This window comes from Cryptomeria japonica, unplaced genomic scaffold, assembly GCF_030272615.1.
Source record: "Cryptomeria japonica unplaced genomic scaffold, Sugi_1.0 HiC_scaffold_225, whole genome shotgun sequence".
Taxonomy (NCBI): Eukaryota; Viridiplantae; Streptophyta; class Pinopsida; order Cupressales; family Cupressaceae; genus Cryptomeria; species Cryptomeria japonica.
The window spans coordinates 180001-202500 of NW_026729047.1; the positions used below are offsets into that span (position 1 = coordinate 180001).

Here is a 22500-nt window from a genome sequence, read left to right on the forward strand (position 1 = left end):
AATCATGTTGTGAGGCGAGATTCCAAAGGCTAAACGTGAGAGGCTGCAGGGTCGACTCAGAGAGGTCTATGCATGTGAGAGGCTGAAAGCAAGGTCGACTCGGAGCGGTCTATGCATCGGGCGCGCTTGGGGCGACTACCAGTGCCAACCCCTTATCCCGCGACGCGTCCGACAAAGAGAACGTTCCAAGGCGGCAGAGGAGGTTACCAGCCGAAGGATGCAGTAGCAATAACAGGTATAGTTCCGCGGCGGCCGAGAAGACTCACCGCATAGGAATCGGGATGCGAGGCGAGGGATGCGGCGGGAAGGCCCCGACGGCTAAACGGAAGAGGCTGCAGGGCCGCCTCGGAATGGTCCAAGCATCGGATGCGATTGGGACGACTACCAGTGCCAACCCCTTATCCCGCGATGCGTCCGATACACAGATAGTTCCAAGGCGGCCGAGGAGCCTCACCGCATATCAATCGGGGTGCGAGGCGAGGGATGGGGCGGGAAGGCCCCAACGGCTAGACGGAAGAGGCTTCAGGGCCACCTCGGAATGGTCCAAGCATCGGACGCGCTTGGGGCGACTGCCAGTGCCAACCCCTTATCCCGCGATGCGTCCGATACACAGATGGTTCCAAGGCGGCCGAGGAGCCTCACCGCATAGCAATCGGGGGTGCGAGGCGAGGGATGGGGCGGGAAGGCCCCAACGGCTAGACGGAAGAGGCTTCAGGGCCGCCTAGGAATGGTCCAAGCATCGGACACGCTTGGGGCGACTACCAGTGACAGCCCCCTATCCCGCGATGCGTCCGATACGAAGATGGTTCCAAGGCGGCCGAGGAGCCTCACCGCATAGCAATCGGGGTGCGAGGTGGGGGATGCGGCGAGATGGCCCCAACGGCTAGACGGAAGAGGCCACAGGGCCGCGTCGGAATAGTCCAAGCATCGGACGCGCTTGGGGCGACTACCAGTGACAACCCCTTATCCCGCGATGCGTCCGATACGAAGATAGTTCCAAGGCGGCCGAGGAGCCTCACCGCATAGCAATCGGGGTGCGAGGTGGGGGATGCGGCGAGATGGCCCCAACGGCTAGACGGAAGAGGCTGCAGGGCCGCCTCGGAATAGTCCAAGCATCGGACGCGCTTGGGGCCACTACCAGTGACAACCCCTTATCCCGCGATGCGTCCGATACGAAGATAGTTCCAAGGCGGCCGAAGAGCCTCACCGCATAGCAATCGGGGTGCGAGGTGGGGGATGCGGCGAGATGGCCCCAACGGCTAGACGGAAGAGGCCACAGGGCCGCCTCGGAATAGTCCAAGCATCGGACGCGCTTGGGGCGACTACCAGTGACAACCCCTTATCCCGCGATGCGTCCGATACGAAGATAGTTCCCAGGCGGCCGAGGAGCCTCACCGCATAGCAATCGGGGTGCGAGGCGAGGGATGCGGCGAGATGGCCCCAAAGGCTAGACGGAAGAGGCTGCAGGGCTGCCTCGGAATAGTCCAAGCATCGGACGCGCTTGGGGCGACTACCACTGCCAACCCCTTATCCCGCGATGCGTCCGATACACAGATAGTTCCGAGGCGGCCGAGGAGGTGGGGGATGCAGCGAGATGGCCCCAACGGCTAGACGGAAGAGGCTGCAGGGCCGCCTCGGAATAGTCCAAGCATCGGACGCGCTTGGGGCGACTACCAGTGACAACCCCTTATCCCGCGATGCGTCCGATACACAGATAGTTCCGAGGCGGCCAAGGAGCCTCACCGCATAGCAATCGTGGTGCGAGGTGGGGGATGCGGCGAGATGGCCCCAACGGCTAGACGGAAGAGGCTGCAGGGCCGCCTCGGAATGGTCCAAGCATCGGATGCGCTTGGGGCGACTACCACTGCCAACCCCTTATCCCGCGATGCGTCCGATACACAGATAGTTCCAAGGCGGCCGAGGAGCCTCACAGCATAGCAATCAGGGTGCGAGGCGAGGGATGCGGCGAGAAAGCCCCAACGGCTAGAGGGAAGAGGCTTCAGGTCCGCCTCGGAATGGTCCAAGCATCGGACGCGCTTGGGGCGACTACCAGTGACAACCCCTTATCCCGCGACGCGTCCGATACACAGATAGTTCCAAGGCGGCCGAGGAGCCTCACCGCATAGCAATCGGGGTGCGAGGCGAGGGATGCGGCGAGAAGGACCCAACGGCTACACGGAAGAGGCTTCAGGGCCGCCTCGGAATGGTCCAAGCATCGGACGCGCTTGGGGCGACTACCAGTGACAACCCCTTATCCCGCGACGCGTCCGATACACAGATAGTTCCAAGGCGGCCGAGGAGCCTCACCGCATAGCAATCGGGGTGCGAGGCGAGGGATGCGGCGAGAAGGACCCAACGGCTAGACGGAAGAGGCTTCGGGGCCGCCTCGGAATGGTCCAAGCATCGGACGCGCTTGGGGCGACTACCAGTGACAACCCCTTATCCCGCGACGCGTCCGATACACAGATAGTTCCAAGGCGGCCGAGGAGCCTCACCGCATAGCAATCGGGGTGCGAGGCGAGGGATGCGGCGAGAAGGACCCAACGGCTAGACGGAAGAGGCTTCGGGTCCGCCTCGGAATGGTCCAAGCATCGGACGCGCTTGGGGCGACTACCAGTGACAACCCCTTATCCCGCGACGCGTCCGATACACAGATAGTTCCAAGGCGGCCGAGGAGCCTCACCGCATAGCAATCGGGGTGCGAGGCGAGGGATGCGGCGAGAAGGACCCAACGGCTAGACGGAAGAGGCTTCGGGTCCGCCTCGGAATGGTCCAAGCATCGGACGCGCTTGGGGCGACTACCAGTGACAACCCCTTATCCCGCGACGCGTCCGATACACAGATAGTTCCAAGGCGGCCGAGGAGCCTCACCGCATAGCAATCGGGGTGCGAGGCGAGGGATGCGGCGAGAAGGACCCAACGGCTAGACGGAAGAGGCTTCGGGTCCGCCTCGGAATGGTCCAAGCATCGGACGCGCTTGGGGCGACTACCAGTGACAACCCCTTATCCCGCGACGCGTCCGATACACAGATAGTTCCGAGGCGGCCGAGGAGCCTCACCGCATAGCAATCGGGGTGCGAGGCGAAGGATGCGGCGAGAAGGACCCAACGGCTAGACGGAAGAGGCTTCGGGTCCGCCTCGGAATGGTCCAAGCATCGGACGCGCTTGGGGCGACTACCAGTGACAACCCCTTATCCCGCGACGCGTCCGATACACAGATAGTTCCAAGGCGGCCGAGGAGCCTCACCGCATAGCAATCGGGGTGCGAGGCGAGGGATGCGGCGAGAAGGACCCAACGGCTAGACGGAAGAGGCTTCAGGGCCGCCTCGGAATGGTCCAAGCATCGAACGCGCTTGGGGCGACTACCAGTGACAACCCCTTATCCCGCGACGCGTCCGATACACAGATAGTTCCGAGGCGGCCGAGGAGCCTCACCGCATAGCAATCGGGGTGCGAGGCGAGGGATGCGGCGAGAAGGACCCAACGGCTAGACGGAAGAGGCTTCAGGGCCGCCTCGGAATGGTCCAAGCATCGGACGCGCTTGGGGCGACTACCAGTGACAACCCCTTATCCCGCGACGCGTCCGATACACAGATAGTTCCGAGGCGGCCGAGGAGCCTCAACGCATAGCAATCGGGGTGCGAGGCGAGGGATGCGGCGAGAAGGACCCAACGGCTAGACGGAAGAGGCTTCAGGGCCGCCTCGGAATGGTCCAAGCATCGGACGCGCTTGGGGCGACTACCAATGACAACCCCTTATCCCGCGACGCGTCCGATACACAGATAGTTCCGAGGCGGCCGAGGAGCCTCACCGCATAGCAATCGGGGTGCGAGGCGAGGGATGCGGCGAGAAGGACCCAACGGCTAGACGGAAGAGGCTTCAGGGCCGCCTCGGAATGGTCCAAGCATCGGACGCGCTTGGGGCGACTACCAGTGACAACCCCTTATCCCGCGACGCGTCCGATACACAGATAGTTCCGAGGCGGCCGAGGAGCCTCACCGCATAGCAATCGGGGTGCGAGGCGAGGGATGCGGCGAGAAGGACCCAACGGCTAGACGGAAGAGGCTTCAGGGCCGCCTCGGAATGGTCCAAGCATCGGACGCGCTTGGGGCGACTACCGTTGCCAACCCCTTATCCCGCGATGCGTCTGATACACAGATAGTTCCGAGGCGGCCGAGGAGCCTCACCGCATAGCAATCGGGTTGCGAGGCAGATTATTGGGAAGGGAACCCCCTGGGATGCGGCTCAAGCAGTGCCCAAAGGGACTGGAATGCGGAATCACATCGAGAGACCCAAATGCTATACGAGGGCTCAAATCGAATTATCGATTTGGCCACGACATGGACGCATCGGAACGACTACCTTTGCCGAACCACTCGCAATTGCATCCATACCGAAACCAATAGACATTTCCGTTAGAGCCCTCGCATAGCATTCGGGAATCTCGCATGCCCCTCTAAATCGACCAATGCTGGCGCTCAATGAAAATCCGAGCGCTACCACCGTTCGAGCGCCAGCATTGGTCGAGTTAGAGGGGCACGGGGGAGAATGCTCCAGTCAACACCTCCCCTATATAAGTTATTTGTCCGATTCTCGCACAACCGTAGTCTGCCTCGTCGAATCAAACAACGGTCCCAGATTCCGACTTCCGTTCCGTAGAGACCCAAAAGCTAGATGGAGGCTCGCAAGAAAGAGAGTCGGCGCATAGCAATCGGGTTTCTCGAACGTTTAGGGACCGAGCTCACTTGCGGATAGGGCAAAATCCGCCAAGCAACCCAAAAGCTAGACGGGGGCTCGAATCGAATCGCCTAGGCGGCCACAACAACGACGTGTTGGATCGACTACCAGTGCCAAACCATTCAGCAAGACTAGTCTGTGTCGAGGCCGGATAGAGATTCTCAGAGAGCGCCCGCATAGCATTTAGGAGACCTGCCGCGTCCCTCACACTCGACAAATGGTGGTGCACGTTTATAAATCCGAGCGATCCCAACCCTTTCAAGCACCAACATCGGTCGAGATAGAGGGGCACGGAGGGGGCTGCGTGAGACAACACAGTCCCCTATATAAGTTATTTGTCCGATTCTCACACATCCGAAGAATGGTCATCAAATCGGACAACAGCCCAAACTTCCGACTTCCGTCCCAGAAAGCCCAAGAGCTATCTAAAACGTTCATGGCCGGAACTCGATCGCGGCTATACCAGTCCGCCAAGCAACCCAAAAGCTAGACTGGAGCTCTAGTCGAATCACCTCTGTGGCCATTGCAAGGACGTGTTGGAGCGACTACCATTGCCGAACCATTCCGCAGGTCGAGTCCATACCAAGGCCGCATAGAGATTCACGATGAGCTCCTGCATAGCAATCAGGAGACTTGCCGTGTCCATCACAATCGATAAATCCTGGTGCAAGATTTTTGCATCCGAGCGCTCCAACCAGTCGAGCACCAGCATCAATCGACATAAACGGGCACGGGGGGAGGATGCTCGAGAACACTACCTCCCCTATATAAGTTATTTGTCCGATTCTCAAGCAGCCGAAGTCTGGTCATCGAATCGGGTCAAAGACCACAACTTCCGACTTTACCCACAATGCAAGTCATCGAATCGAACATCGGCCCCCGAGTCGGACTCCATGCGTATGTCAGGTCATCGGACCCAAATTCCGCCTTCCTGCGCATGGCGGGCCATCAATATCAACTCGGTCATCGGACCCAAACTCCGCCTTTTTGCGTATGGCACGCCTTCAAATCGGTCATCGGACCCAAATTCCGCCTTCCTGTGCATGGCGGGCCATCAACATCAACTCGGTCATCGGACCCAAATTCCGCCTTTCTGCGCATGGCACGCCATCAACTCGGTCATCGGACCCAAATTCCGCCTTCCTGCGCATGGCAGGTCATCGGACACAAATTCAGACCTCGCCAATATGCCTACGTATCGAATCGGCCATCGGACCCAACTTCCGACTTCATCCATACTGTAGGGTCTTTGAGGTTGGCGCGGTGCGCTCAACCCAGGGAGTCGACCCATCGAAGCATACACCTCCCCTATATAAGCTATTTGTCCGATTCCCACACCTGTGTAGTTTGCACCTCTGACCAGGACATCGACCCCAACTTCCGAACTCGACTGCAACGACGGCACCAGCGCCTTGGTGCGCACCTTGCGACGCACAGTCCCAACATTCGCCTTCCTGCACATGGCAGGTCATCGGACCCAAATTCCGACCTCGCGAGTATGCCTACATATCGAATCGGTCATCGGACCCAACTTCCGACTTCATCCATACCGTAGGGTCTTTGAGGTTGGCGCGGTGCGCTCAACCCGGGGAGTCGACCCAACGAAGCATACACCTCCCCTATATAAGCTATTTGTCCGATTCCCACACCTGTGTAGTTTGCACCTCCGATCAAGACATCGACCCCAACTTCCGAACTCGCCTCCAACGACCGAACCAGCGCCTTGGTGCGCACCTTGCAACGCACAGTGCCAACATTCGCCTTCCTGCACGTGGCAGGTCATCGGACCCAAATTCCGACCTCGCGAGTATGCCTACATATCGAATCGGTCATCGGACCCAACTTCCGACTTCATCCATACCGTAGGGTCTTTGAGGTTGGCGCGGTGCGCTCAACCCGGGGAGTCGACCCAACGAAGCATACACCTCCCCTATATAAGCTATTTGTCCGATTCCCACACCTGTGTAGCTTGCACCTCCGATCAGGACATCGACCCCAACTTCCGAACTCGACTAAAAAGACCGCACCAGCGCCTTGGTGTGCACCTTGCAACGCACAGTGTCAACATTCGCCTTCCTGCACATGGCAGGTCATCGGACCCAAATTCCGACCTCATGAGCATACCTACTAATCGAATCGGTCATCGGACCCAACTTCCGACTTCATCCATACCGTAGGGTCTTTGAGGTTGGCGCGGTGCGCTCAACCTGGGGAGTCGACCCATCGAAGCATACACCTCCCCTATATAAGCTATTTGTCCGATTCCGACACCTGTGTAGTTTGCACCTCCGCTCAGGACATCGACCCCAACTTCCGAACTCGCCTGCAACGACCGAACCAGCGCCTTGGTGCGCACCAAAAGTGCGCACTTTTGGAGGGCACTTTTCTGCGCTCCAAAGGTGCGCACTTTTGGAGGGCACTTTTTGGAGGGCACTTTTCTGCGCTCCAAAGGTGCGCACTTTTGGAGGGCACTTTTTGGAGGGCACTTTTCTGCGCTCCAAAGGTGCGCACTTTTGGAGGGCACTTTTTGGAGGGCACTTTTCTGCGCTCCAAAGGTGCGCACTTTTGGAGGGCACTTTTTGGAGGGCACTTTTCTGCGCTCCAAAGGTGCGCACTTTTGGAGGGCACTTTTTGGAGGGCACTTTTCTGCGCTCCAAAGGTGCGCACTTTTGGAGGGCACTTTTTGGAGGGCACTTTTCTGCGCTCCAAAGGTGCGCACTTTTGGAGGGCACTTTTTGGAGGGCACTTTTCTGCGCTCCAAAGGTGCGCACTTTTGGAGGGCACTTTTTGGAGGGCACTTTTCTGCGCTCCAAAGGTGCGCACTTTTGGAGGGCACTTTTTGGAGGGCACTTTTCTGCGCTCCAAAGGTGCGCACTTTTGGAGGGCACTTTTTGGAGGGCACTTTTCTGCGCTCCAAAGGTGCGCACTTTTGGAGGGCACTTTTGTGCACTCCAAAGGTGCGCACTTTTGGAGGGCACTTTTCCTGTGCTCCAAAGGTGCACACCTAGGTGAGCACCTTCGACCACACCTTGTAGCACACCAAACTCTGACTTTCGACTTCATCCGCAATGCAGGGTCTTTGAGGTTGGCGCAATGCGCACAACCAGGGGAGTCGACCCATCAAACCCAACACCTCCCCTATATAAGCTATTTGTCTGATTCTCATACATGCGTAGCCTGCAGGAGCAATTAGGACATCGACCCCAACTTTCGGCTTCTAAACGAAAACAAGGTCTTTGAGGTTGGTGTAATGCGAACAACTAGGGGAGTCAACCCATCAAACCCAACACCTCCCCTATATAAGCTATTTGTCTGATTCTCATACATGTGTAGTCTACAGGAGCAATTAGGACATCGACCCCAACTTTTGACTTCTTAACGAAAACAAGGTCTTTGAGGTTGACGTAATGCGCACAACCAGGGGAGTCGACCCATCAAACCCAACACCTCCCCTATATAAGCTATTTGTCCGATTCTCATACATGTGTAGCCTGCAGGAGCCATTAGGACATTGACCCCAACTTTTGACTTCTTAACGAAAACAAGGTCTTTGAGGTTGGCGTAATGCGCACAACCAAGGGAGTTGACCCATCAAACCCAACACCTCCCCTATATAAGCTATTTGTCTGATTCTCATACATGTGTAGCCTGCAACAACGATTAGGACATCCACCCCAACTTCTGAATTCGTCTGCGTTGACCGCACCAAAGGTGCACGCCTTGGTGCTCACCAAAATCCGACTTCCGACTTCTTCTGCTATGCGGGGTCTTTGAGGTTGGCGCAGTGCGCACAACCAGGGGAGTCAACCCACCGAATGCAACACCTCCCCTATATAAGCTATTTGTCTGATTCTCATACATGCGTAGACTGCAGCAATGATTAGGACATCCACCCCAACTTTTGACTTCTTAAACAAGACAGGGTCTTTGAAGTTGGTGCAGTGCACACAACCAGGGGAGTCGACCCATCAAACGCAACACCTCCCCTATATAAAGCTATTTGTCCGATTCTCATACGTGTAGTCTGCAGCAGCGATTAGGACATCGACCCCAACTTCCGAATTCGTTTGCATTGACCGCACCAAAGGTGCACGCCTTGGTGTGCACCCTGGAGTGCACTTTGGTGCTCACCTCGGTGCACACTTTGGTGTGCACCTCGGTGTGCACCAAAGGTGCGCACCTTGGAGCGCACCAAAGGTGTACACTTTGGAGCGCACCACATAGGGTCTTTGAGAGGTTGGCGCAGTGCGCACACCAAGGTGGGTGTTGAGGTGCGTGCCGAGGTGGGTGGGTGCTAGGGTGCGCTCCATGGTGGGTGCCAGGGTGGGTGCGTGCTAGGGTGGATTCCAAAGAGGGTCATAGGGTGGGTGCCAAGGTGGGTTGGTGATATAGTGGGTTCAAAGGTGGGTACTAGGGTGGGTTCCAAGGTGGGTCACAAGTTGGGTGCCAGGATGCGTGGGTGTTAGGTTGGGTGCCAAGGTGGGCTCCTGCGTGGGTGGGTGCTAGGGTGGGTTTCAAGGTGGACGCGAGGGCGGGTGCCAAGGTGGGTAACAAGTTGGGTGTTAGGATGGGTGAGTGCTAGAGTGGGTGCCAAGGTGGGTGGGTGCTAAGGTGGATGCCAAGGTGGTTCACAGGGTGGGTGGGTTCTAGGGTGAGTTCCAAGGTGGGTCACAGGTTCAGTGCTAGGGTGGGTGTCAAGGCGGGTGTCGAGGTGCCTGGGTGCTAGGGTGTGGATGCCAATGTGGGTCATAGGGTGGGTACTAGGGTGGGCTGCAATGTGGGTGCCAAGGTGGGTAACATGCTCGGTGGGTTCTAAATTGGGTGCCAGGGTGGGTGTGCACCCACCTTGCCCGAGGTGGGTGCCAAGGTGCCAGTGTGGGTGGGTGCTAAGGTGGATGCCAAGGTGGGTGAGAAGGTGGGTGATAGGTTGAGTGGTAGGATGGGTGGGTGCCAAGATGGGTCACAGGGTGGGTGCAAGGGTGGGTAGGTGCTAGGGTTGGTGTCAGGGTGGGTGGGTGCTAGGTTGGGTTCCAAGGTGGGTGCGAGGGTGAGTGTCAAGGTGGGTCACAGGTTAGGTGCTAGGATGGGTGAGTGCTAGCGTGCAAAGGTGCCAGGGTGGGTGCTAGGATGGGTCGATGCTAGGGTGAGTGGCAAGGTGGGTCCACAAGTGTCAAGGTGGGTGCCGAGGTGGGTGCCAAGTCGGCGACTGCTATGGTGGATGCCAAGGTGGGTCACGGGGTGGGTGCCAAGTTGCTAGGTTGGGTTCCAAGGTGGGTGCCAACGTGGGTGCTAGGGTGCGTGGGTTAAAGGGTGTGTCACAACGTGGGTGCCAGGATGGGTGCGCACCCACACTGGCCAAGACGGGTGCGGGTGCAAGGTTGGGTTCCAAGCCCGGTCACAGGCTGGGTGCTAGGATGGGTGGGTGCCAAGGTGGGCACCAGGGTGGGTGCACCCACCCTGGCCAAGGTGGGTCACGGGGTGGGTCCTAGGGTGGGTAACGGGGTGGGTACTAAGGTGCGTGCCAAGGTGGGTCATAGGGTGGGTGCCAAGGTGGGCACCAGGGTGGGTGTGCACCAACCCTAGCCAGGGTAGGTCACGGGGTGGTTGTCGGGGTGGGCGTCAAGGAGCCAAGGTGGGTGGCAAGTAGCCAAGTTGCGTGCCAAGGTGGGTGTCGGGGTGGGTGCCAAGGATCCAAGGTGGGTGCCAAGGAACCAAGGTGGGTGTCTGGGTGGGTGCCGAGGTGGGAGCCAGGGTGGGTCCCAAGGTGAGTGCAAAGGTGGGTGCCAGGGTCAAGGTGAGTGCCAATGTGGGTTCCAAGGTGCCAGGGTCAGGGTGAGTGCCAATGTGGGTTCAAAGGTGCTAAGTTGGGTGCGAGGTTGGGTGCGAGGGTGGGTGGGTGCCAAGGTGTGCTAGGTGGAAGCCCGGGTGGGTCGGCATCCCATGGGTGTCGAGTTGGGTGCCTGATGGGTGCTTCTTGTCAAGTTTTAGTCGTCGGGACTCATTTCGAGCCTTAGAGGTCGTTTCTTGTCCGGTTGCCCTGTCTTCGACCTGGGAACCCAATTTTGGTCCTCGGGTCCCATTTTTTTTTGTCTCGCATCCCACTTTTGGCCTGTGGCCTTTTCGGGGTCGATTCTCGTTTTGGGCATCAGAGCATGTTTCTTCTCCTAAAACCCAATATTTGTTTATTAAGTCTCGGAACACATTTTTGTTCTCGTGGACCCATCATGGGTCTTGGAACGCATTTGTGGTCCTTGGGTCCCATTTTGCATCCCGAAACTTGTGTTTTGGTGCTTGATCCCTATTTTGGGTGCCCACCTTGCACCAAGTGCGCACCCGGGGCAAACCGAGCGCCTTGGTGCACCGGGGCAAGATCGAGCGTGCACCCGAGGCGCCCCGAACATGCACCAAGGTGCACTCGGCCCACATGTGAGCGCAGGTCGTTGCGCCCGAGGTGGTGTGTGGGCACCGCGTTGCAGACGGGACACTGCACGCACACGACGCCCCCTCCAGGTGCACGCACGTAGGCCGGGCCGGGTGCACACCCGACGCCCTAGCAAGGTGCGCGCACCCGGGCAGGGCTCACACTTGGCGAACGGGGCGCACTTCGCGAGGGAGGGTGTGCACCTCGACGGGGGTGGGTGGCCGGGGTGGATTCGCACGTGGGTCGCGGTTTGCTAAGTACACACTGCGACAAGCTCATAACGGGTGCGATCATACCAGCATTAGTGCACCGGATCCCATCAGAACTCCGCAGTTAAGCGCGCTTGGGCCGGAGTAGTACTGGGATGGGTGACCTCCCGGGAAGTCCCGGTGTTGCACCCTTTTTTAGTTTTTCGCCGGGCGTCGCAATGCTATTTGAATAAACCTTTTGCCCGTTTGCGTTCTCGTCGGGGCCGGGCCGGGCCGGGGTGCGCTGCCCGCACTACCGCGCGCGCGGGGGCGACACCGAGCGCGCACCCGAGGCACCCCGAGCACACAGGCCACGGTGCAACCCGGGCGTTGTGCGCGCACCCCGGTGCGCCCGAGGTGCTGCGCGCGCACCCAGGTGAAATCGGTGTGCACCTCGGCCAGTGCGCGCTCGGTCGAGTCGCGCACGTTGGCCAAGGTGCACGGTGATGTTTCTTACTCTAAGGTTCCGCACCAGACGCCCGGGACAGGTGAGCGAAGCTGGGCGGGGCCGGGTGCGCGGCCGGGGCAGGTGCACGCAGCTGGAGAGAGCTTTGGAGCACACTTCGGAGCGCACCAATGATGCGCTCCATTCAAAAGTTTCCTGAAAAGGCAAAAAAAGTTGAGATTATAGAATTTCCCACTTGAGAGATTGTAAAAAAAAAAAATTTAAAATGAAGGAAACGCGGGTGCCAAGGTGTGCGCAGCCCAGCCAAGGTGTGCGCACCAAGGCGCCCACCCTGGCGAAGGTGCACGCAAGGTGCGCACCCGAGGCAAACCGGACAATTAACCCAACTTTCGACTTCGCGCGCACCTTGGAGCGCACTTCGGAGCGCTCCTTGGTGCGCACCAATCTTGGGCACCTCGGAGTGCACCATGGCGCCCACCAAGGTGCGCACCCGGGGCAAACCGAGCTCCGACTTCGTGCGCACCTTGGAGCGCACGAAAGGTGCGCACCATGGCGCCCACCAAGGTGCGCAGCCCAGCCAAGGCGTGCGCATCAAGGTGCGCACCCTGGCGAAGGTGCGCACCCGGGGCAAACCGAGCTCCGACTTCGTGCGCACCTTGGAGCGCACAAAAGGTGCGCAACCCAGCCAAGGTGTGCGCACCCCGGTCAAACCGAGCTCCGAATCGTGCGCACCAGAGGTGCACGCCATCGTGCGCACCTTGGAGCACACTTCGGAGCCCTCCTTGGTGCGCGCCGATGTTGCGCACCTCGGAGCGCTCTCGGGTTCGCACCTCGGAGCACACCGAGGTGCGCACCTTTGATGCGCTGCCTTCACCAATTTCCAGAAAAGGCAAGAAAACATTGAGAAGGTGTGCGCACCGAGGTGCCCACCCTGGCGAAGGTGCACGCGAGGTGCGCACCCGGGGCAAACCGGGCTCCGACTTCGTGCACGCCGCACCTTGGAGCACACTTCGGAGCGCTCCTTGGTGCGCACCAGGGCGCGCAACCCAGCCGAGGTGCCCACCCCGGCGAAGGTGCACGCGAGGTGCGCACCCGGGGCAAACCGGGCTCCGACTTCGTGCACGCCATGGTGCCCACCGCGGCGAAGGTGCACGCGAGGTGCGCACCCGGGGCAAACCGGGCTCCGACTTCGTGCACGCCGCACCTTGGAGCACACTTCGGAGCGCTCCTTGGTGCGCACCATGGTGCCCACCAGGGCGCGCAACCCCGCCGAAGGTGCACGCGAGGTGCGCACCCGGGGCAAACCGGGCTCCGACTTCGTGCACGCCGCACCTTGGAGCACACTTCGGAGCGCTCCTTGGTGCGCACCATGGTGCCCACCAGGGCGCGCAACCCCGCCGAAGGTGCACGCGAGGTGCGCACCCGGGGCAAACCGGGCTCCGACTTCGTGCACGCCATGGTGCGCACCGCGGCGAAGGTGCGCACCCGGGGCAAACCGGGCTCCGACTTCGTGCACGCCGCACCTTGGAGCACACTTCGGAGCGCTCCTTGGTGCGCACCAGGGCGCGCAACCCAGCCGAGGTGCCCACCCCGGCGAAGGTGCACGCGAGGTGCGTACCCGGGGCAAACCGGGCTCCGACTTCGTGCACGCCGCACCTTGGAGCACACTTCGGAGCGCTCCTTGGTGCGCACCATGGTGCCCACCAGGCCGCGCAACCCAGCCAAGGTGTGCGCACCAAGGTGCACGCGAGGTGCGCACCCGGGGCAAACCGGGGTCCGACTTCGTGCACGCCGCACCTTGGAGCACACATCGGGGCGCTCCCGGGTTCGCACCGGCGTTGCGCACCGTGGTGGGCACCTCGGAGCACACCAAGGTGGGCAGCGAGGTGCGCACCTTTGATGCGATGCCTTCACTAATTTCCATAAAAGGCAAAAAAAAAACGAGATTTTAAAATTTCCGTTTTGAAAGATAGTGAGAAAAAGGGAATGCTGGTGCCATCTTGAGCCCGCCCTGGTGCGCAGCCCAGCCAAGGTGTGCGCACCAAGGTGCCCACCCTGGCGAAGGTGCGCGCCCGGGCAATTAATCCAACTTCCAACTTCGCGCGCGCCAGGGTGGGAGCGCACCCAACAACCGGGCCTGGGAAGAGCCAATGCGAGAAACCCCACCAAACGCTCTGACAAAAAAAGAGGGGGCGCTCCAGTAACCCCGCTTCGGAGCGCACCCTGGGCAAACCCAGCCAAGGTGCCCACCCCGGCCAAGGTGCAGGCGAGGTGCGCACCCGGGGCAAACCGGGCTCCGACAACGTGCACGCCGCACCTTGGAGCACACTTCGTAGCGCTCCCGGGTGCGCACCTCAGAGCACACCAAGGTGGGCAGCGAGGTGCGCACCTTTGATGCGCTGCCTTCACTAATTTCCAGAAAAGGCAAAAAAAAAAGGAGATTTTAAAATTTCCGTTTTGAAAGATAGTGAAAAAAACGGAACGCGCGTGCCATCTTGAGCCCGCCCTGGTGCGCAGCCCAGGTAAGGTGCCCACCCTGGCAAAGGTGCGCACCCGGGCAATTAACCCTACTTCCGACTTCGTGCGCGCCAGGGTGGCAACCGGGCCTCGGAAGAGCCAATGCGAGAAACCCCACCAAACGCTCCGACAAAAAAAGAGGCGGCGCTCCAATAACCCCGCTTCGGAGCGCAGCCGGGGCAAACCCAGCCAAGGTGCCCACCCCGACGAAGGTGCACGCGAGGTGCGCACCCGGGGCAAACCGGGCTCCGACAACGTGCACGCAGCACCTTGGAGCACACTTCGAAGCACTCCCGGGTGCCCACCGGCGTTGCGCACCGTGGTGGGCAGCGAGGTGCGCACCTTTGATGCGCTGCCTTCACTAATTTCCAGAAAAAGGCAAAAAAAAATGAGATTTTAAAATTTCCGTTTTGAAAGATAGTGAAAAAAAAGGAACGCGGGTGCCATCTTGAGCCCGCCCTGGTGCGCAGCCCAGGCAAGGCATGCGCACCAAGGTGCCCACCCGAGGTGCACACCCGGGGCAAACCGGGCTCCGACTTCGTGCAGGCCGCACCTTGGAGCACACTTCGGAGCGCTCCTTGGTGCGCACCATGGTGCCCACCAGGGCGCGCAACCCAGCCAAGGTCTGCACACCAAGGTGCCCACCCCGGCGAAGGTGCACGCGAGGTGCGCACCCGGGGCAAACCGGGCTCCGACTTCGTGCACGCCATGGTGCCCACCGCGGCGAAGGTGCACGCGAGGTGCGCACCCGGGGCAAACCGGGCTCCGACTTCGTGCACGCCGCACCTTGGAGCACACTTCGGAGCGCTCCTTGGTGCGCACCATGGTGCCCACCAGGGCGCGCAACCCAGCCAAGGTGTGCGCACCAAGGTGCACGCGAGGTGCGCACCCGGGGCAAACCGGGGTCCGACTTCGTGCACGCCGCACCTTGGAGCACACATCGGAGCGCTCCCAGGTTCGCACCAGCGTTGCGCACCTTTGATGCGCTGCCTTCACTAATTTCCAGAAAAGGCAAAAAAAAACGAGATTTTAAAATTTCCGTTCTGAAAGATAGTGAAAAAAACGGAACGCGGGTGCCATCTTGAGCCCTTCCTGGTGCGCAGCCCAGGCAAGTTGTGCGCACCAAGGTGCCCACCCTGGCGGAGGTGCGCGCCCGGGGCAATCCGGGCTCCGACTTCGTGCACTGCATGGTGCCCACCAAGGCGCGCAACCCAGCCAAGGTGCCCACCGCAGCGAAGGTGCACGCGAGGTGCGCACCCGAGGTGCACACCCGGGGCAAACCGGGCTCCGACTTCGTGCACGCCGCACCTTGGAGCACACTTCAGAGCGCTCCTTGGTGCGCACCAGGGCGCGCAACCCAGCCGAGGTGCCCACCCCGGCGAAGGTGCACGCGAGGTGCGCACCCGGGGCAAACCGGGCTCCGACTTCGTGCACGCCATGGTGCCCACCGCGGCGAAGGTGCGCACCCGGGGCAAACCGGGCTCCGACTTCGTGCACGCCGCACCTTGGAGCACACTTCGGAGCGCTCCTTGGTGCGCACCATGGTGCCCACCAGGCCGCGCAACCCAGCCAAGGTGTGCGCACCAAGGTGCACGCGAGGTGCGCACCCGGGGCAAACCGGGGTCCGACTTCGTGCACGCCGCACCTTGGAGCACACATCGGGGCGCTCCCGGGTTCGCACCGGCGTTGCGCACCGTGGTGGGCACCTCGGAGCACACCAAGGTGGGCAGCGAGGTGCGCACCTTTGATGCGATGCCTTCACTAATTTCCATAAAAGGCAAAAAAAAAACGAGATTTTAAAATTTCCGTTTTGAAAGATAGTGAGAAAAAGGGAATGCTGGTGCCATCTTGAGCCCGCCCTGGTGCGCAGCCCAGCCAAGGTTTGCGCACCAAGGTGCCCACCCTGGCGAAGGTGCGCGCCCGGGCAATTAACCCAACTTCCAACTTCGCGCGCGCCAGGGTGGGAGCGCACCCAACAACCGGGCCTGGGAAGAGCCAATGCGAGAAACCCCACCAAACTCTCTGACAAAAAAAGAGGGGGCGCTCCAGTAACCCCGCTTCGGAGCGCACCCTGGGCAAACCCAGCCAAGGTGCCCACCCCGGCCAAGGTGCAGGCGAGGTGCGCACCCGGGGCAAACCGGGCTCCGACAACGTGCACGCCGCACCTTGGAGCACACTTCGTAGCGCTCCCGGGTGCGCACCTCAGAGCACACCAAGGTGGGCAGCGAGGTGCGCACCTTTGATGCGCTGCCTTCACTAATTTCCAGAAAAGGCAAAAAAAAAAGGAGATTTTAAAATTTCCGTTTTGAAAGATAGTGAAAAAAACGGAACGCGCGTGCCATCTTGAGCCCGCCCTGGTGCGCAGCCCAGGTAAGGTGCCACCCTGGCAAAGGTGCGCACCCGGGCAATTAACCCTACTTCCGACTTCGTGCGCGCCAGGGTGGCAACCGGGCCTCGGAAGAGCCAATGCGAGAAACCCCACCAAACGCTCCGACAAAAAAAGAGGCGGCGCTCCAATAACCCCGCTTCGGAGCGCAGCCGGGGCAAACCAAGCCAAGGTGCCCACCCCGACGAAGGTGCACGCGAGGTGCGCACCCGGGGCAAACCGGGCTCCGACAACGTGCACGCAGCACCTTGGAGCACACTTCGAAGCACTCCCGGGTGCCCACCGGCGTTGCGCACCGTGGTGGGCAGCGAGGTGCGCACCTTTGATGCGCTGCCTTCACTAATTTCCAGAAAAAGGCAAAAAAAAATGAGATTTTAAAATTTCCGTTTTGAAAGATAGTGAAAAAAAAGGAACGCGGGTGCCATCTTGAGCCCGCCCTGGTGCGCAGCCCAGGCAAGGCATGCGCACCAAGGTGCCCACCCGAGGTGCACACCCGGGGCAAACCGGGCTCCGACTTCGTGCAGGCCGCACCTTGGAGCACACTTCGGAGCGCTCCTTGGTGCGCACCATGGTGCCCACCAGGGCGCACCCGAGGCAAACCGGGCTCCGACTTCGTGCACGCCGCACCTTGGAGCACACATCGGAGCGCTCCCAGGTTCGCACCAGCGTTGCGCACCTTTGATGCGCTGCCTTCACTAATTTCCAGAAAAGGCAAAAAAAAACGATATTTTAAAATTTCCGTTCTGAAAGATAGTGAAAAAAACGGAACGCGGGTGCCATCTTGAGCCCTTCCTGATGCGCAGCCCAGGCAAGTTGTGCGCACCAAGGTGCCCACCCTGGCGGAGGTGCGCGCCCGGGGCAAACCGGGCTCCGACTTCGTGCACTGCATGGTGCCCACCAAGGCGCGCAACCCAGCCAAGGTGCCCACCGCAGCGAAGGTGCACGCGAGGTGCGCACCCGAGGTGCACACCCGGGGCAAACCGGGCTCCGACTTCGTGCACGCCGCACCTTGGAGCACACTTCAGAGCGCTCCTTGGTACGCACCAGGGCGCGCAACCCAGCCAAGGTGCTCACCCCGGCGAAGGTGCACGCGAGGTGCGCACCCGGGGCAAACCGGGCTCGGACTTCGTGCACGCCGCACCTTGGAGCACACATCGGAGCGCTCCCGGGTTCGCACCAGCATTGCGCACCTTTGATGCGCTGCCTTCACTAATTTCCAGAAAAGGCAAAAAAAAGAAAAAAATGAGATTTTAAAATTTCCGTTTTGAAAGATAGTGAAAAAAACGGAACGCGGGTGCCATCTTGAGCCCGCCCTGGTGTGCAGCCCAGGCAAGTTGTGCGCACCAAGGCACCCACCCTGGCCAAGGTGGGTCACGGGGTGGGTCCTAGGGTGGGTAACGGGGTGGGTACTAAGGTGCGTGCCAAGGTGGGTCATAGGGTGGGTGCCAAGGTGGGCACCAGGGTGGGTGTGCACCAACCCTAGCCAGGGTAGGTCACGGGGTGGTTGTCGGGGTGGGCGTCAAGGAGCCAAGGTGGGTGGCAAGTAGCCAAGTTGCGTGCCAAGGTGGGTGTCGGGGTGGGTGCCAAGGATCCAAGGTGGGTGCCAAGGAACCAAGGTGGGTGTCTGGGTGGGTGCCGAGGTGGGAGCCAGGGTGGGTCCCAAGGTGAGTGCAAAGGTGGGTGCCAGGGTCAAGGTGAGTGCCAATGTGGGTTCCAAGGTGCCAGGGTCATGGTGAGTGCCAATGTGGGTTCAAAGGTGCTAAGTTGGGTGCGAGGTTGGGTGCGAGGGTGGGTGGGTGCCAAGGTGTGCTAGGTGGAAGCCCGGGTGGGTCGGCATCCCATGGGTGTCGAGTTGGGTGCCTGATGGGTGCTTCTTGTCAAGTTTTAGTCGTCGGGACTCATTTCGAGCCTTAGAGGTCGTTTCTTGTCCGGTTGCCCTGTCTTCGACCTGGGAACCCAATTTTGGTCCTCGGGTCCCATTTTTTTTTGTCTCGCATCCCACTTTTGGCCTGTGGCCTTTTCGGGGTCGATTCTCGTTTTGGGCATCAGAGCATGTTTCTTCTCCTAAAACCCAATATTTGTTTATTAAGTCTCGGAACACATTTTTGTTCTCGTGGACCCATCATGGGTCTTGGAACGCATTTGTGGTCCTTGGGTCCCATTTTGCATCCCGAAACTTGTGTTTTGGTGCTTGATCCCTATTTTGGGTGCCCACCTTGCACCAAGTGCGCACCCGGGGCAAACCGAGCGCCTTGGTGCACCGGGGCAAGATCGAGCGTGCACCCGAGGCGCCCCGAACATGCACCAAGGTGCACTCGGCCCACATGTGAGCGCAGGTCGTTGCGCCCGAGGTGGTGTGTGGGCACCGCGTTGCAGACGGGACACTGCACGCACACGACGCCCCCTACAGGTGCACGCACGTAGGCCGGGCCGGGTGCACACCCGACGCCCTAGCAAGGTGCGCGCACCCGGGCAGGGCTCACACTTGGCGAACGGGGCGCACTTCGCGAGGGAGGGTGTGCACCTCGACGGGGGTGGGTGGCCGGGGTGGATTCGCACGTGGGTCGCGGTTTGCTAAGTACACACTGCGACAAGCTCATAACGGGTGCGATCATACCAGCGTTAGTGCACCGGATCCCATCAGAACTCCGCAGTTAAGCGCGCTTGGGCCGGAGTAGTACTGGGATGGGTGACCTCCCGGGAAGTCCCGGTGTTGCACCCTTTTTTAGTTTTTCGCCGGGCATCGCAATGCTATTTGAATAAACCTTTTGCCCGTTTGCGTTCTCGTCGGGGCCGGGCCGGGCCGGGGTGCGCTGCCCGCACTACCGCGCGCGCGGGGGCGACACCGAGCGCGCACCCGAGGCGCCCCGAGCACACAGGCCACGGTGCAACCCGGGCGTTGTGCGCGCACCCCGGTGCGCCCGAGGTGCTGCGCGCGCACCCAGGTGAAATCGGTGTGCACCTCGGCCAGTGCGCGCTCGGTCGAGTCGCGCACGTTGGCCAAGGTGCACGGTGATGTTTCTTACTCTAAGGTTCCGCACCAGACGCCCGGGACAGGTGAGCGAAGCTGGGCGGGGCCGGGTGCGCGGCCGGGGCAGGTGCACGCAGCTGGAGAGAGCTTTGGAGCACACTTCGGAGCGCACCAATGATGCGCTCCATTCAAAAGTTTCCTGAAAAGGCAAAAAAAGTTGAGATTATAGAATTTCCCACTTGAGAGATTGTAAAAAAAAAAAATTTAAAATGAAGGAAACGCGGGTGCCAAGGTGTGCGCAGCCCAGCCAAGGTGTGCGCACCAAGGCGCCCACCCTGGCGAAGGTGCACGCAAGGTGCGCACCCGAGGCAAACCGGACAATTAACCCAACTTTCGACTTCGCGCGCACCTTGGAGCGCACTTCGGAGCGCTCCTTGGTGCGCACCAATCTTGGGCACCTCGGAGTGCACCATGGCGCCCACCAAGGTGCGCACCCGGGGCAAACCGAGCTCCGACTTCGTGCGCACCTTGGAGCGCACGAAAGGTGCGCACCATGGCGCCCACCAAGGTGCGCAGCCCAGCCAAGGCGTGCGCATCAAGGTGCGCACCCTGGCGAAGGTGCGCACCCGGGGCAAACCGAGCTCCGACTTCGTGCGCACCTTGGAGCGCACAAAAGGTGCGCAACCCAGCCAAGGTGTGCGCACCCCGGTCAAACCGAGCTCCGAATCGTGCGCACCAGAGGTGCACGCCATCGTGCGCACCTTGGAGCACACTTCGGAGCCCTCCTTGGTGCGCGCCGATGTTGCGCACCTCGGAGCGCACCCGGGGAAAACAATGCAATTAACCCGACTTTCGACTTCGTGGGCACCTCGGAGCGCTCTCGGGTTCGCACCTCGGAGCACACCGAGGTGCGCACCTTTGATGCGCTGCCTTCACCAATTTCCAGAAAAGGCAAGAAAACATTGAGAAGGTGTGCGCACCGAGGTGCCCACCCTGGCGAAGGTGCACGCGAGGTGCGCACCCGGGGCAAACCGGGCTCCGACTTCGTGCACGCCGCACCTTGGAGCACACTTCGGAGCGCTCCTTGGTGCGCACCAGGGCGCGCAACCCAGCCGAGGTGCCCACCCCGGCGAAGGTGCACGCGAGGTGCGCACCCGGGGCAAACCGGGCTCCGACTTCGTGCACGCCATGGTGCCCACCGCGGCGAAGGTGCACGCGAGGTGCGCACCCGGGGCAAACCGGGCTCCGACTTCGTGCACGCCGCACCTTGGAGCACACTTCGGAGCGCTCCTTGGTGCGCACCATGGTGCCCACCAGGGCGCGCAACCCCGCCGAAGGTGCACGCGAGGTGCGCACCCGGGGCAAACCGGGCTCCGACTTCGTGCACGCCGCACCTTGGAGCACACTTCGGAGCGCTCCTTGGTGCGCACCATGGTGCCCACCAGGGCGCGCAACCCCGCCGAAGGTGCACGCGAGGTGCGCACCCGGGGCAAACCGGGCTCCGACTTCGTGCACGCCGCACCTTGGAGCACACTTCGGAGCGCTCCTTGGTGCGCACCAGGGCGCGCAACCCAGCCGAGGTGCCCACCCCGGCGAAGGTGCACGCGAGGTGCGTACCCGGGGCAAACCGGGCTCCGACTTCGTGCACGCCGCACCTTGGAGCACACTTCGGAGCGCTCCTTGGTGCGCACCATGGTGCCCACCAGGCCGCGCAACCCAGCCAAGGTGTGCGCACCAAGGTGCACGCGAGGTGCGCACCCGGGGCAAACCGGGGTCCGACTTCGTGCACGCCGCACCTTGGAGCACACATCGGGGCGCTCCCGGGTTCGCACCGGCGTTGCGCACCGTGGTGGGCACCTCGGAGCACACCAAGGTGGGCAGCGAGGTGCGCACCTTTGATGCGATGCCTTCACTAATTTCCATAAAAGGCAAAAAAAAAACGAGATTTTAAAATTTCCGTTTTGAAAGATAGTGAGAAAAAGGGAATGCTGGTGCCATCTTGAGCCCGCCCTGGTGCGCAGCCCAGCCAAGGTGTGCGCACCAAGGTGCCCACCCTGGCGAAGGTGCGCGCCCGGGCAATTAACCCAACTTCCAACTTCGCGCGCGCCAGGGTGGGAGCGCACCCAACAACCGGGCCTGGGAAGAGCCAATGCGAGAAACCCCACCAAACGCTCTGACAAAAAAAGAGGGGGCGCTCCAGTAACCCCGCTTCGGAGCGCACCCTGGGCAAACCCAGCCAAGGTGCCCACCCCGGCCAAGGTGCAGGCGAGGTGCGCACCCGGGGCAAACCGGGCTCCGACAACGTGCACGCCGCACCTTGGAGCACACTTCGTAGCGCTCCCGGGTGCGCACCTCAGAGCACACCAAGGTGGGCAGCGAGGTGCGCACCTTTGATGCGCTGCCTTCACTAATTTCCAGAAAAGGCAAAAAAAAAAGGAGATTTTAAAATTTCCGTTTTGAAAGATAGTGAAAAAAACGGAACGCGCGTGCCATCTTGAGCCCGCCCTGGTGCGCAGCCCAGGTAAGGTGCCCACCCTGGCAAAGGTGCGCACCCGGGCAATTAACCCTACTTCCGACTTCGTGCGCGCCAGGGTGGCAACCGGGCCTCGGAAGAGCCAATGCGAGAAACCCCACCAAACGCTCCGACAAAAAAAGAGGCGGCGCTCCAATAACCCCGCTTCGGAGCGCAGCCGGGGCAAACCCAGCCAAGGTGCCCACCCCGACGAAGGTGCACGCGAGGTGCGCACCCGGGGCAAACCGGGCTCCGACAACGTGCACGCAGCACCTTGGAGCACACTTCGAAGCACTCCCGGG

At 60.9% G+C, this 22500-nt stretch overlaps 2 non-coding genes across 2 annotated transcripts; both read left to right on the plus strand.

The window, feature by feature from the left end:
- Positions 1-11440: 11440 nt before the first annotated feature.
- LOC131868942 (5S ribosomal RNA) lies at positions 11441-11559 on the plus strand. The gene has a single exon (XR_009367343.1). It is a non-coding gene; the product is annotated as a 5S ribosomal RNA (ribosomal RNA).
- Positions 11560-19318: 7759 nt separating this feature from the next.
- Positions 19319-19437, plus strand: LOC131868936 (5S ribosomal RNA). The gene has a single exon (XR_009367337.1). It is a non-coding gene; the product is annotated as a 5S ribosomal RNA (ribosomal RNA).
- Positions 19438-22500: the final 3063 nt, after the last annotated feature.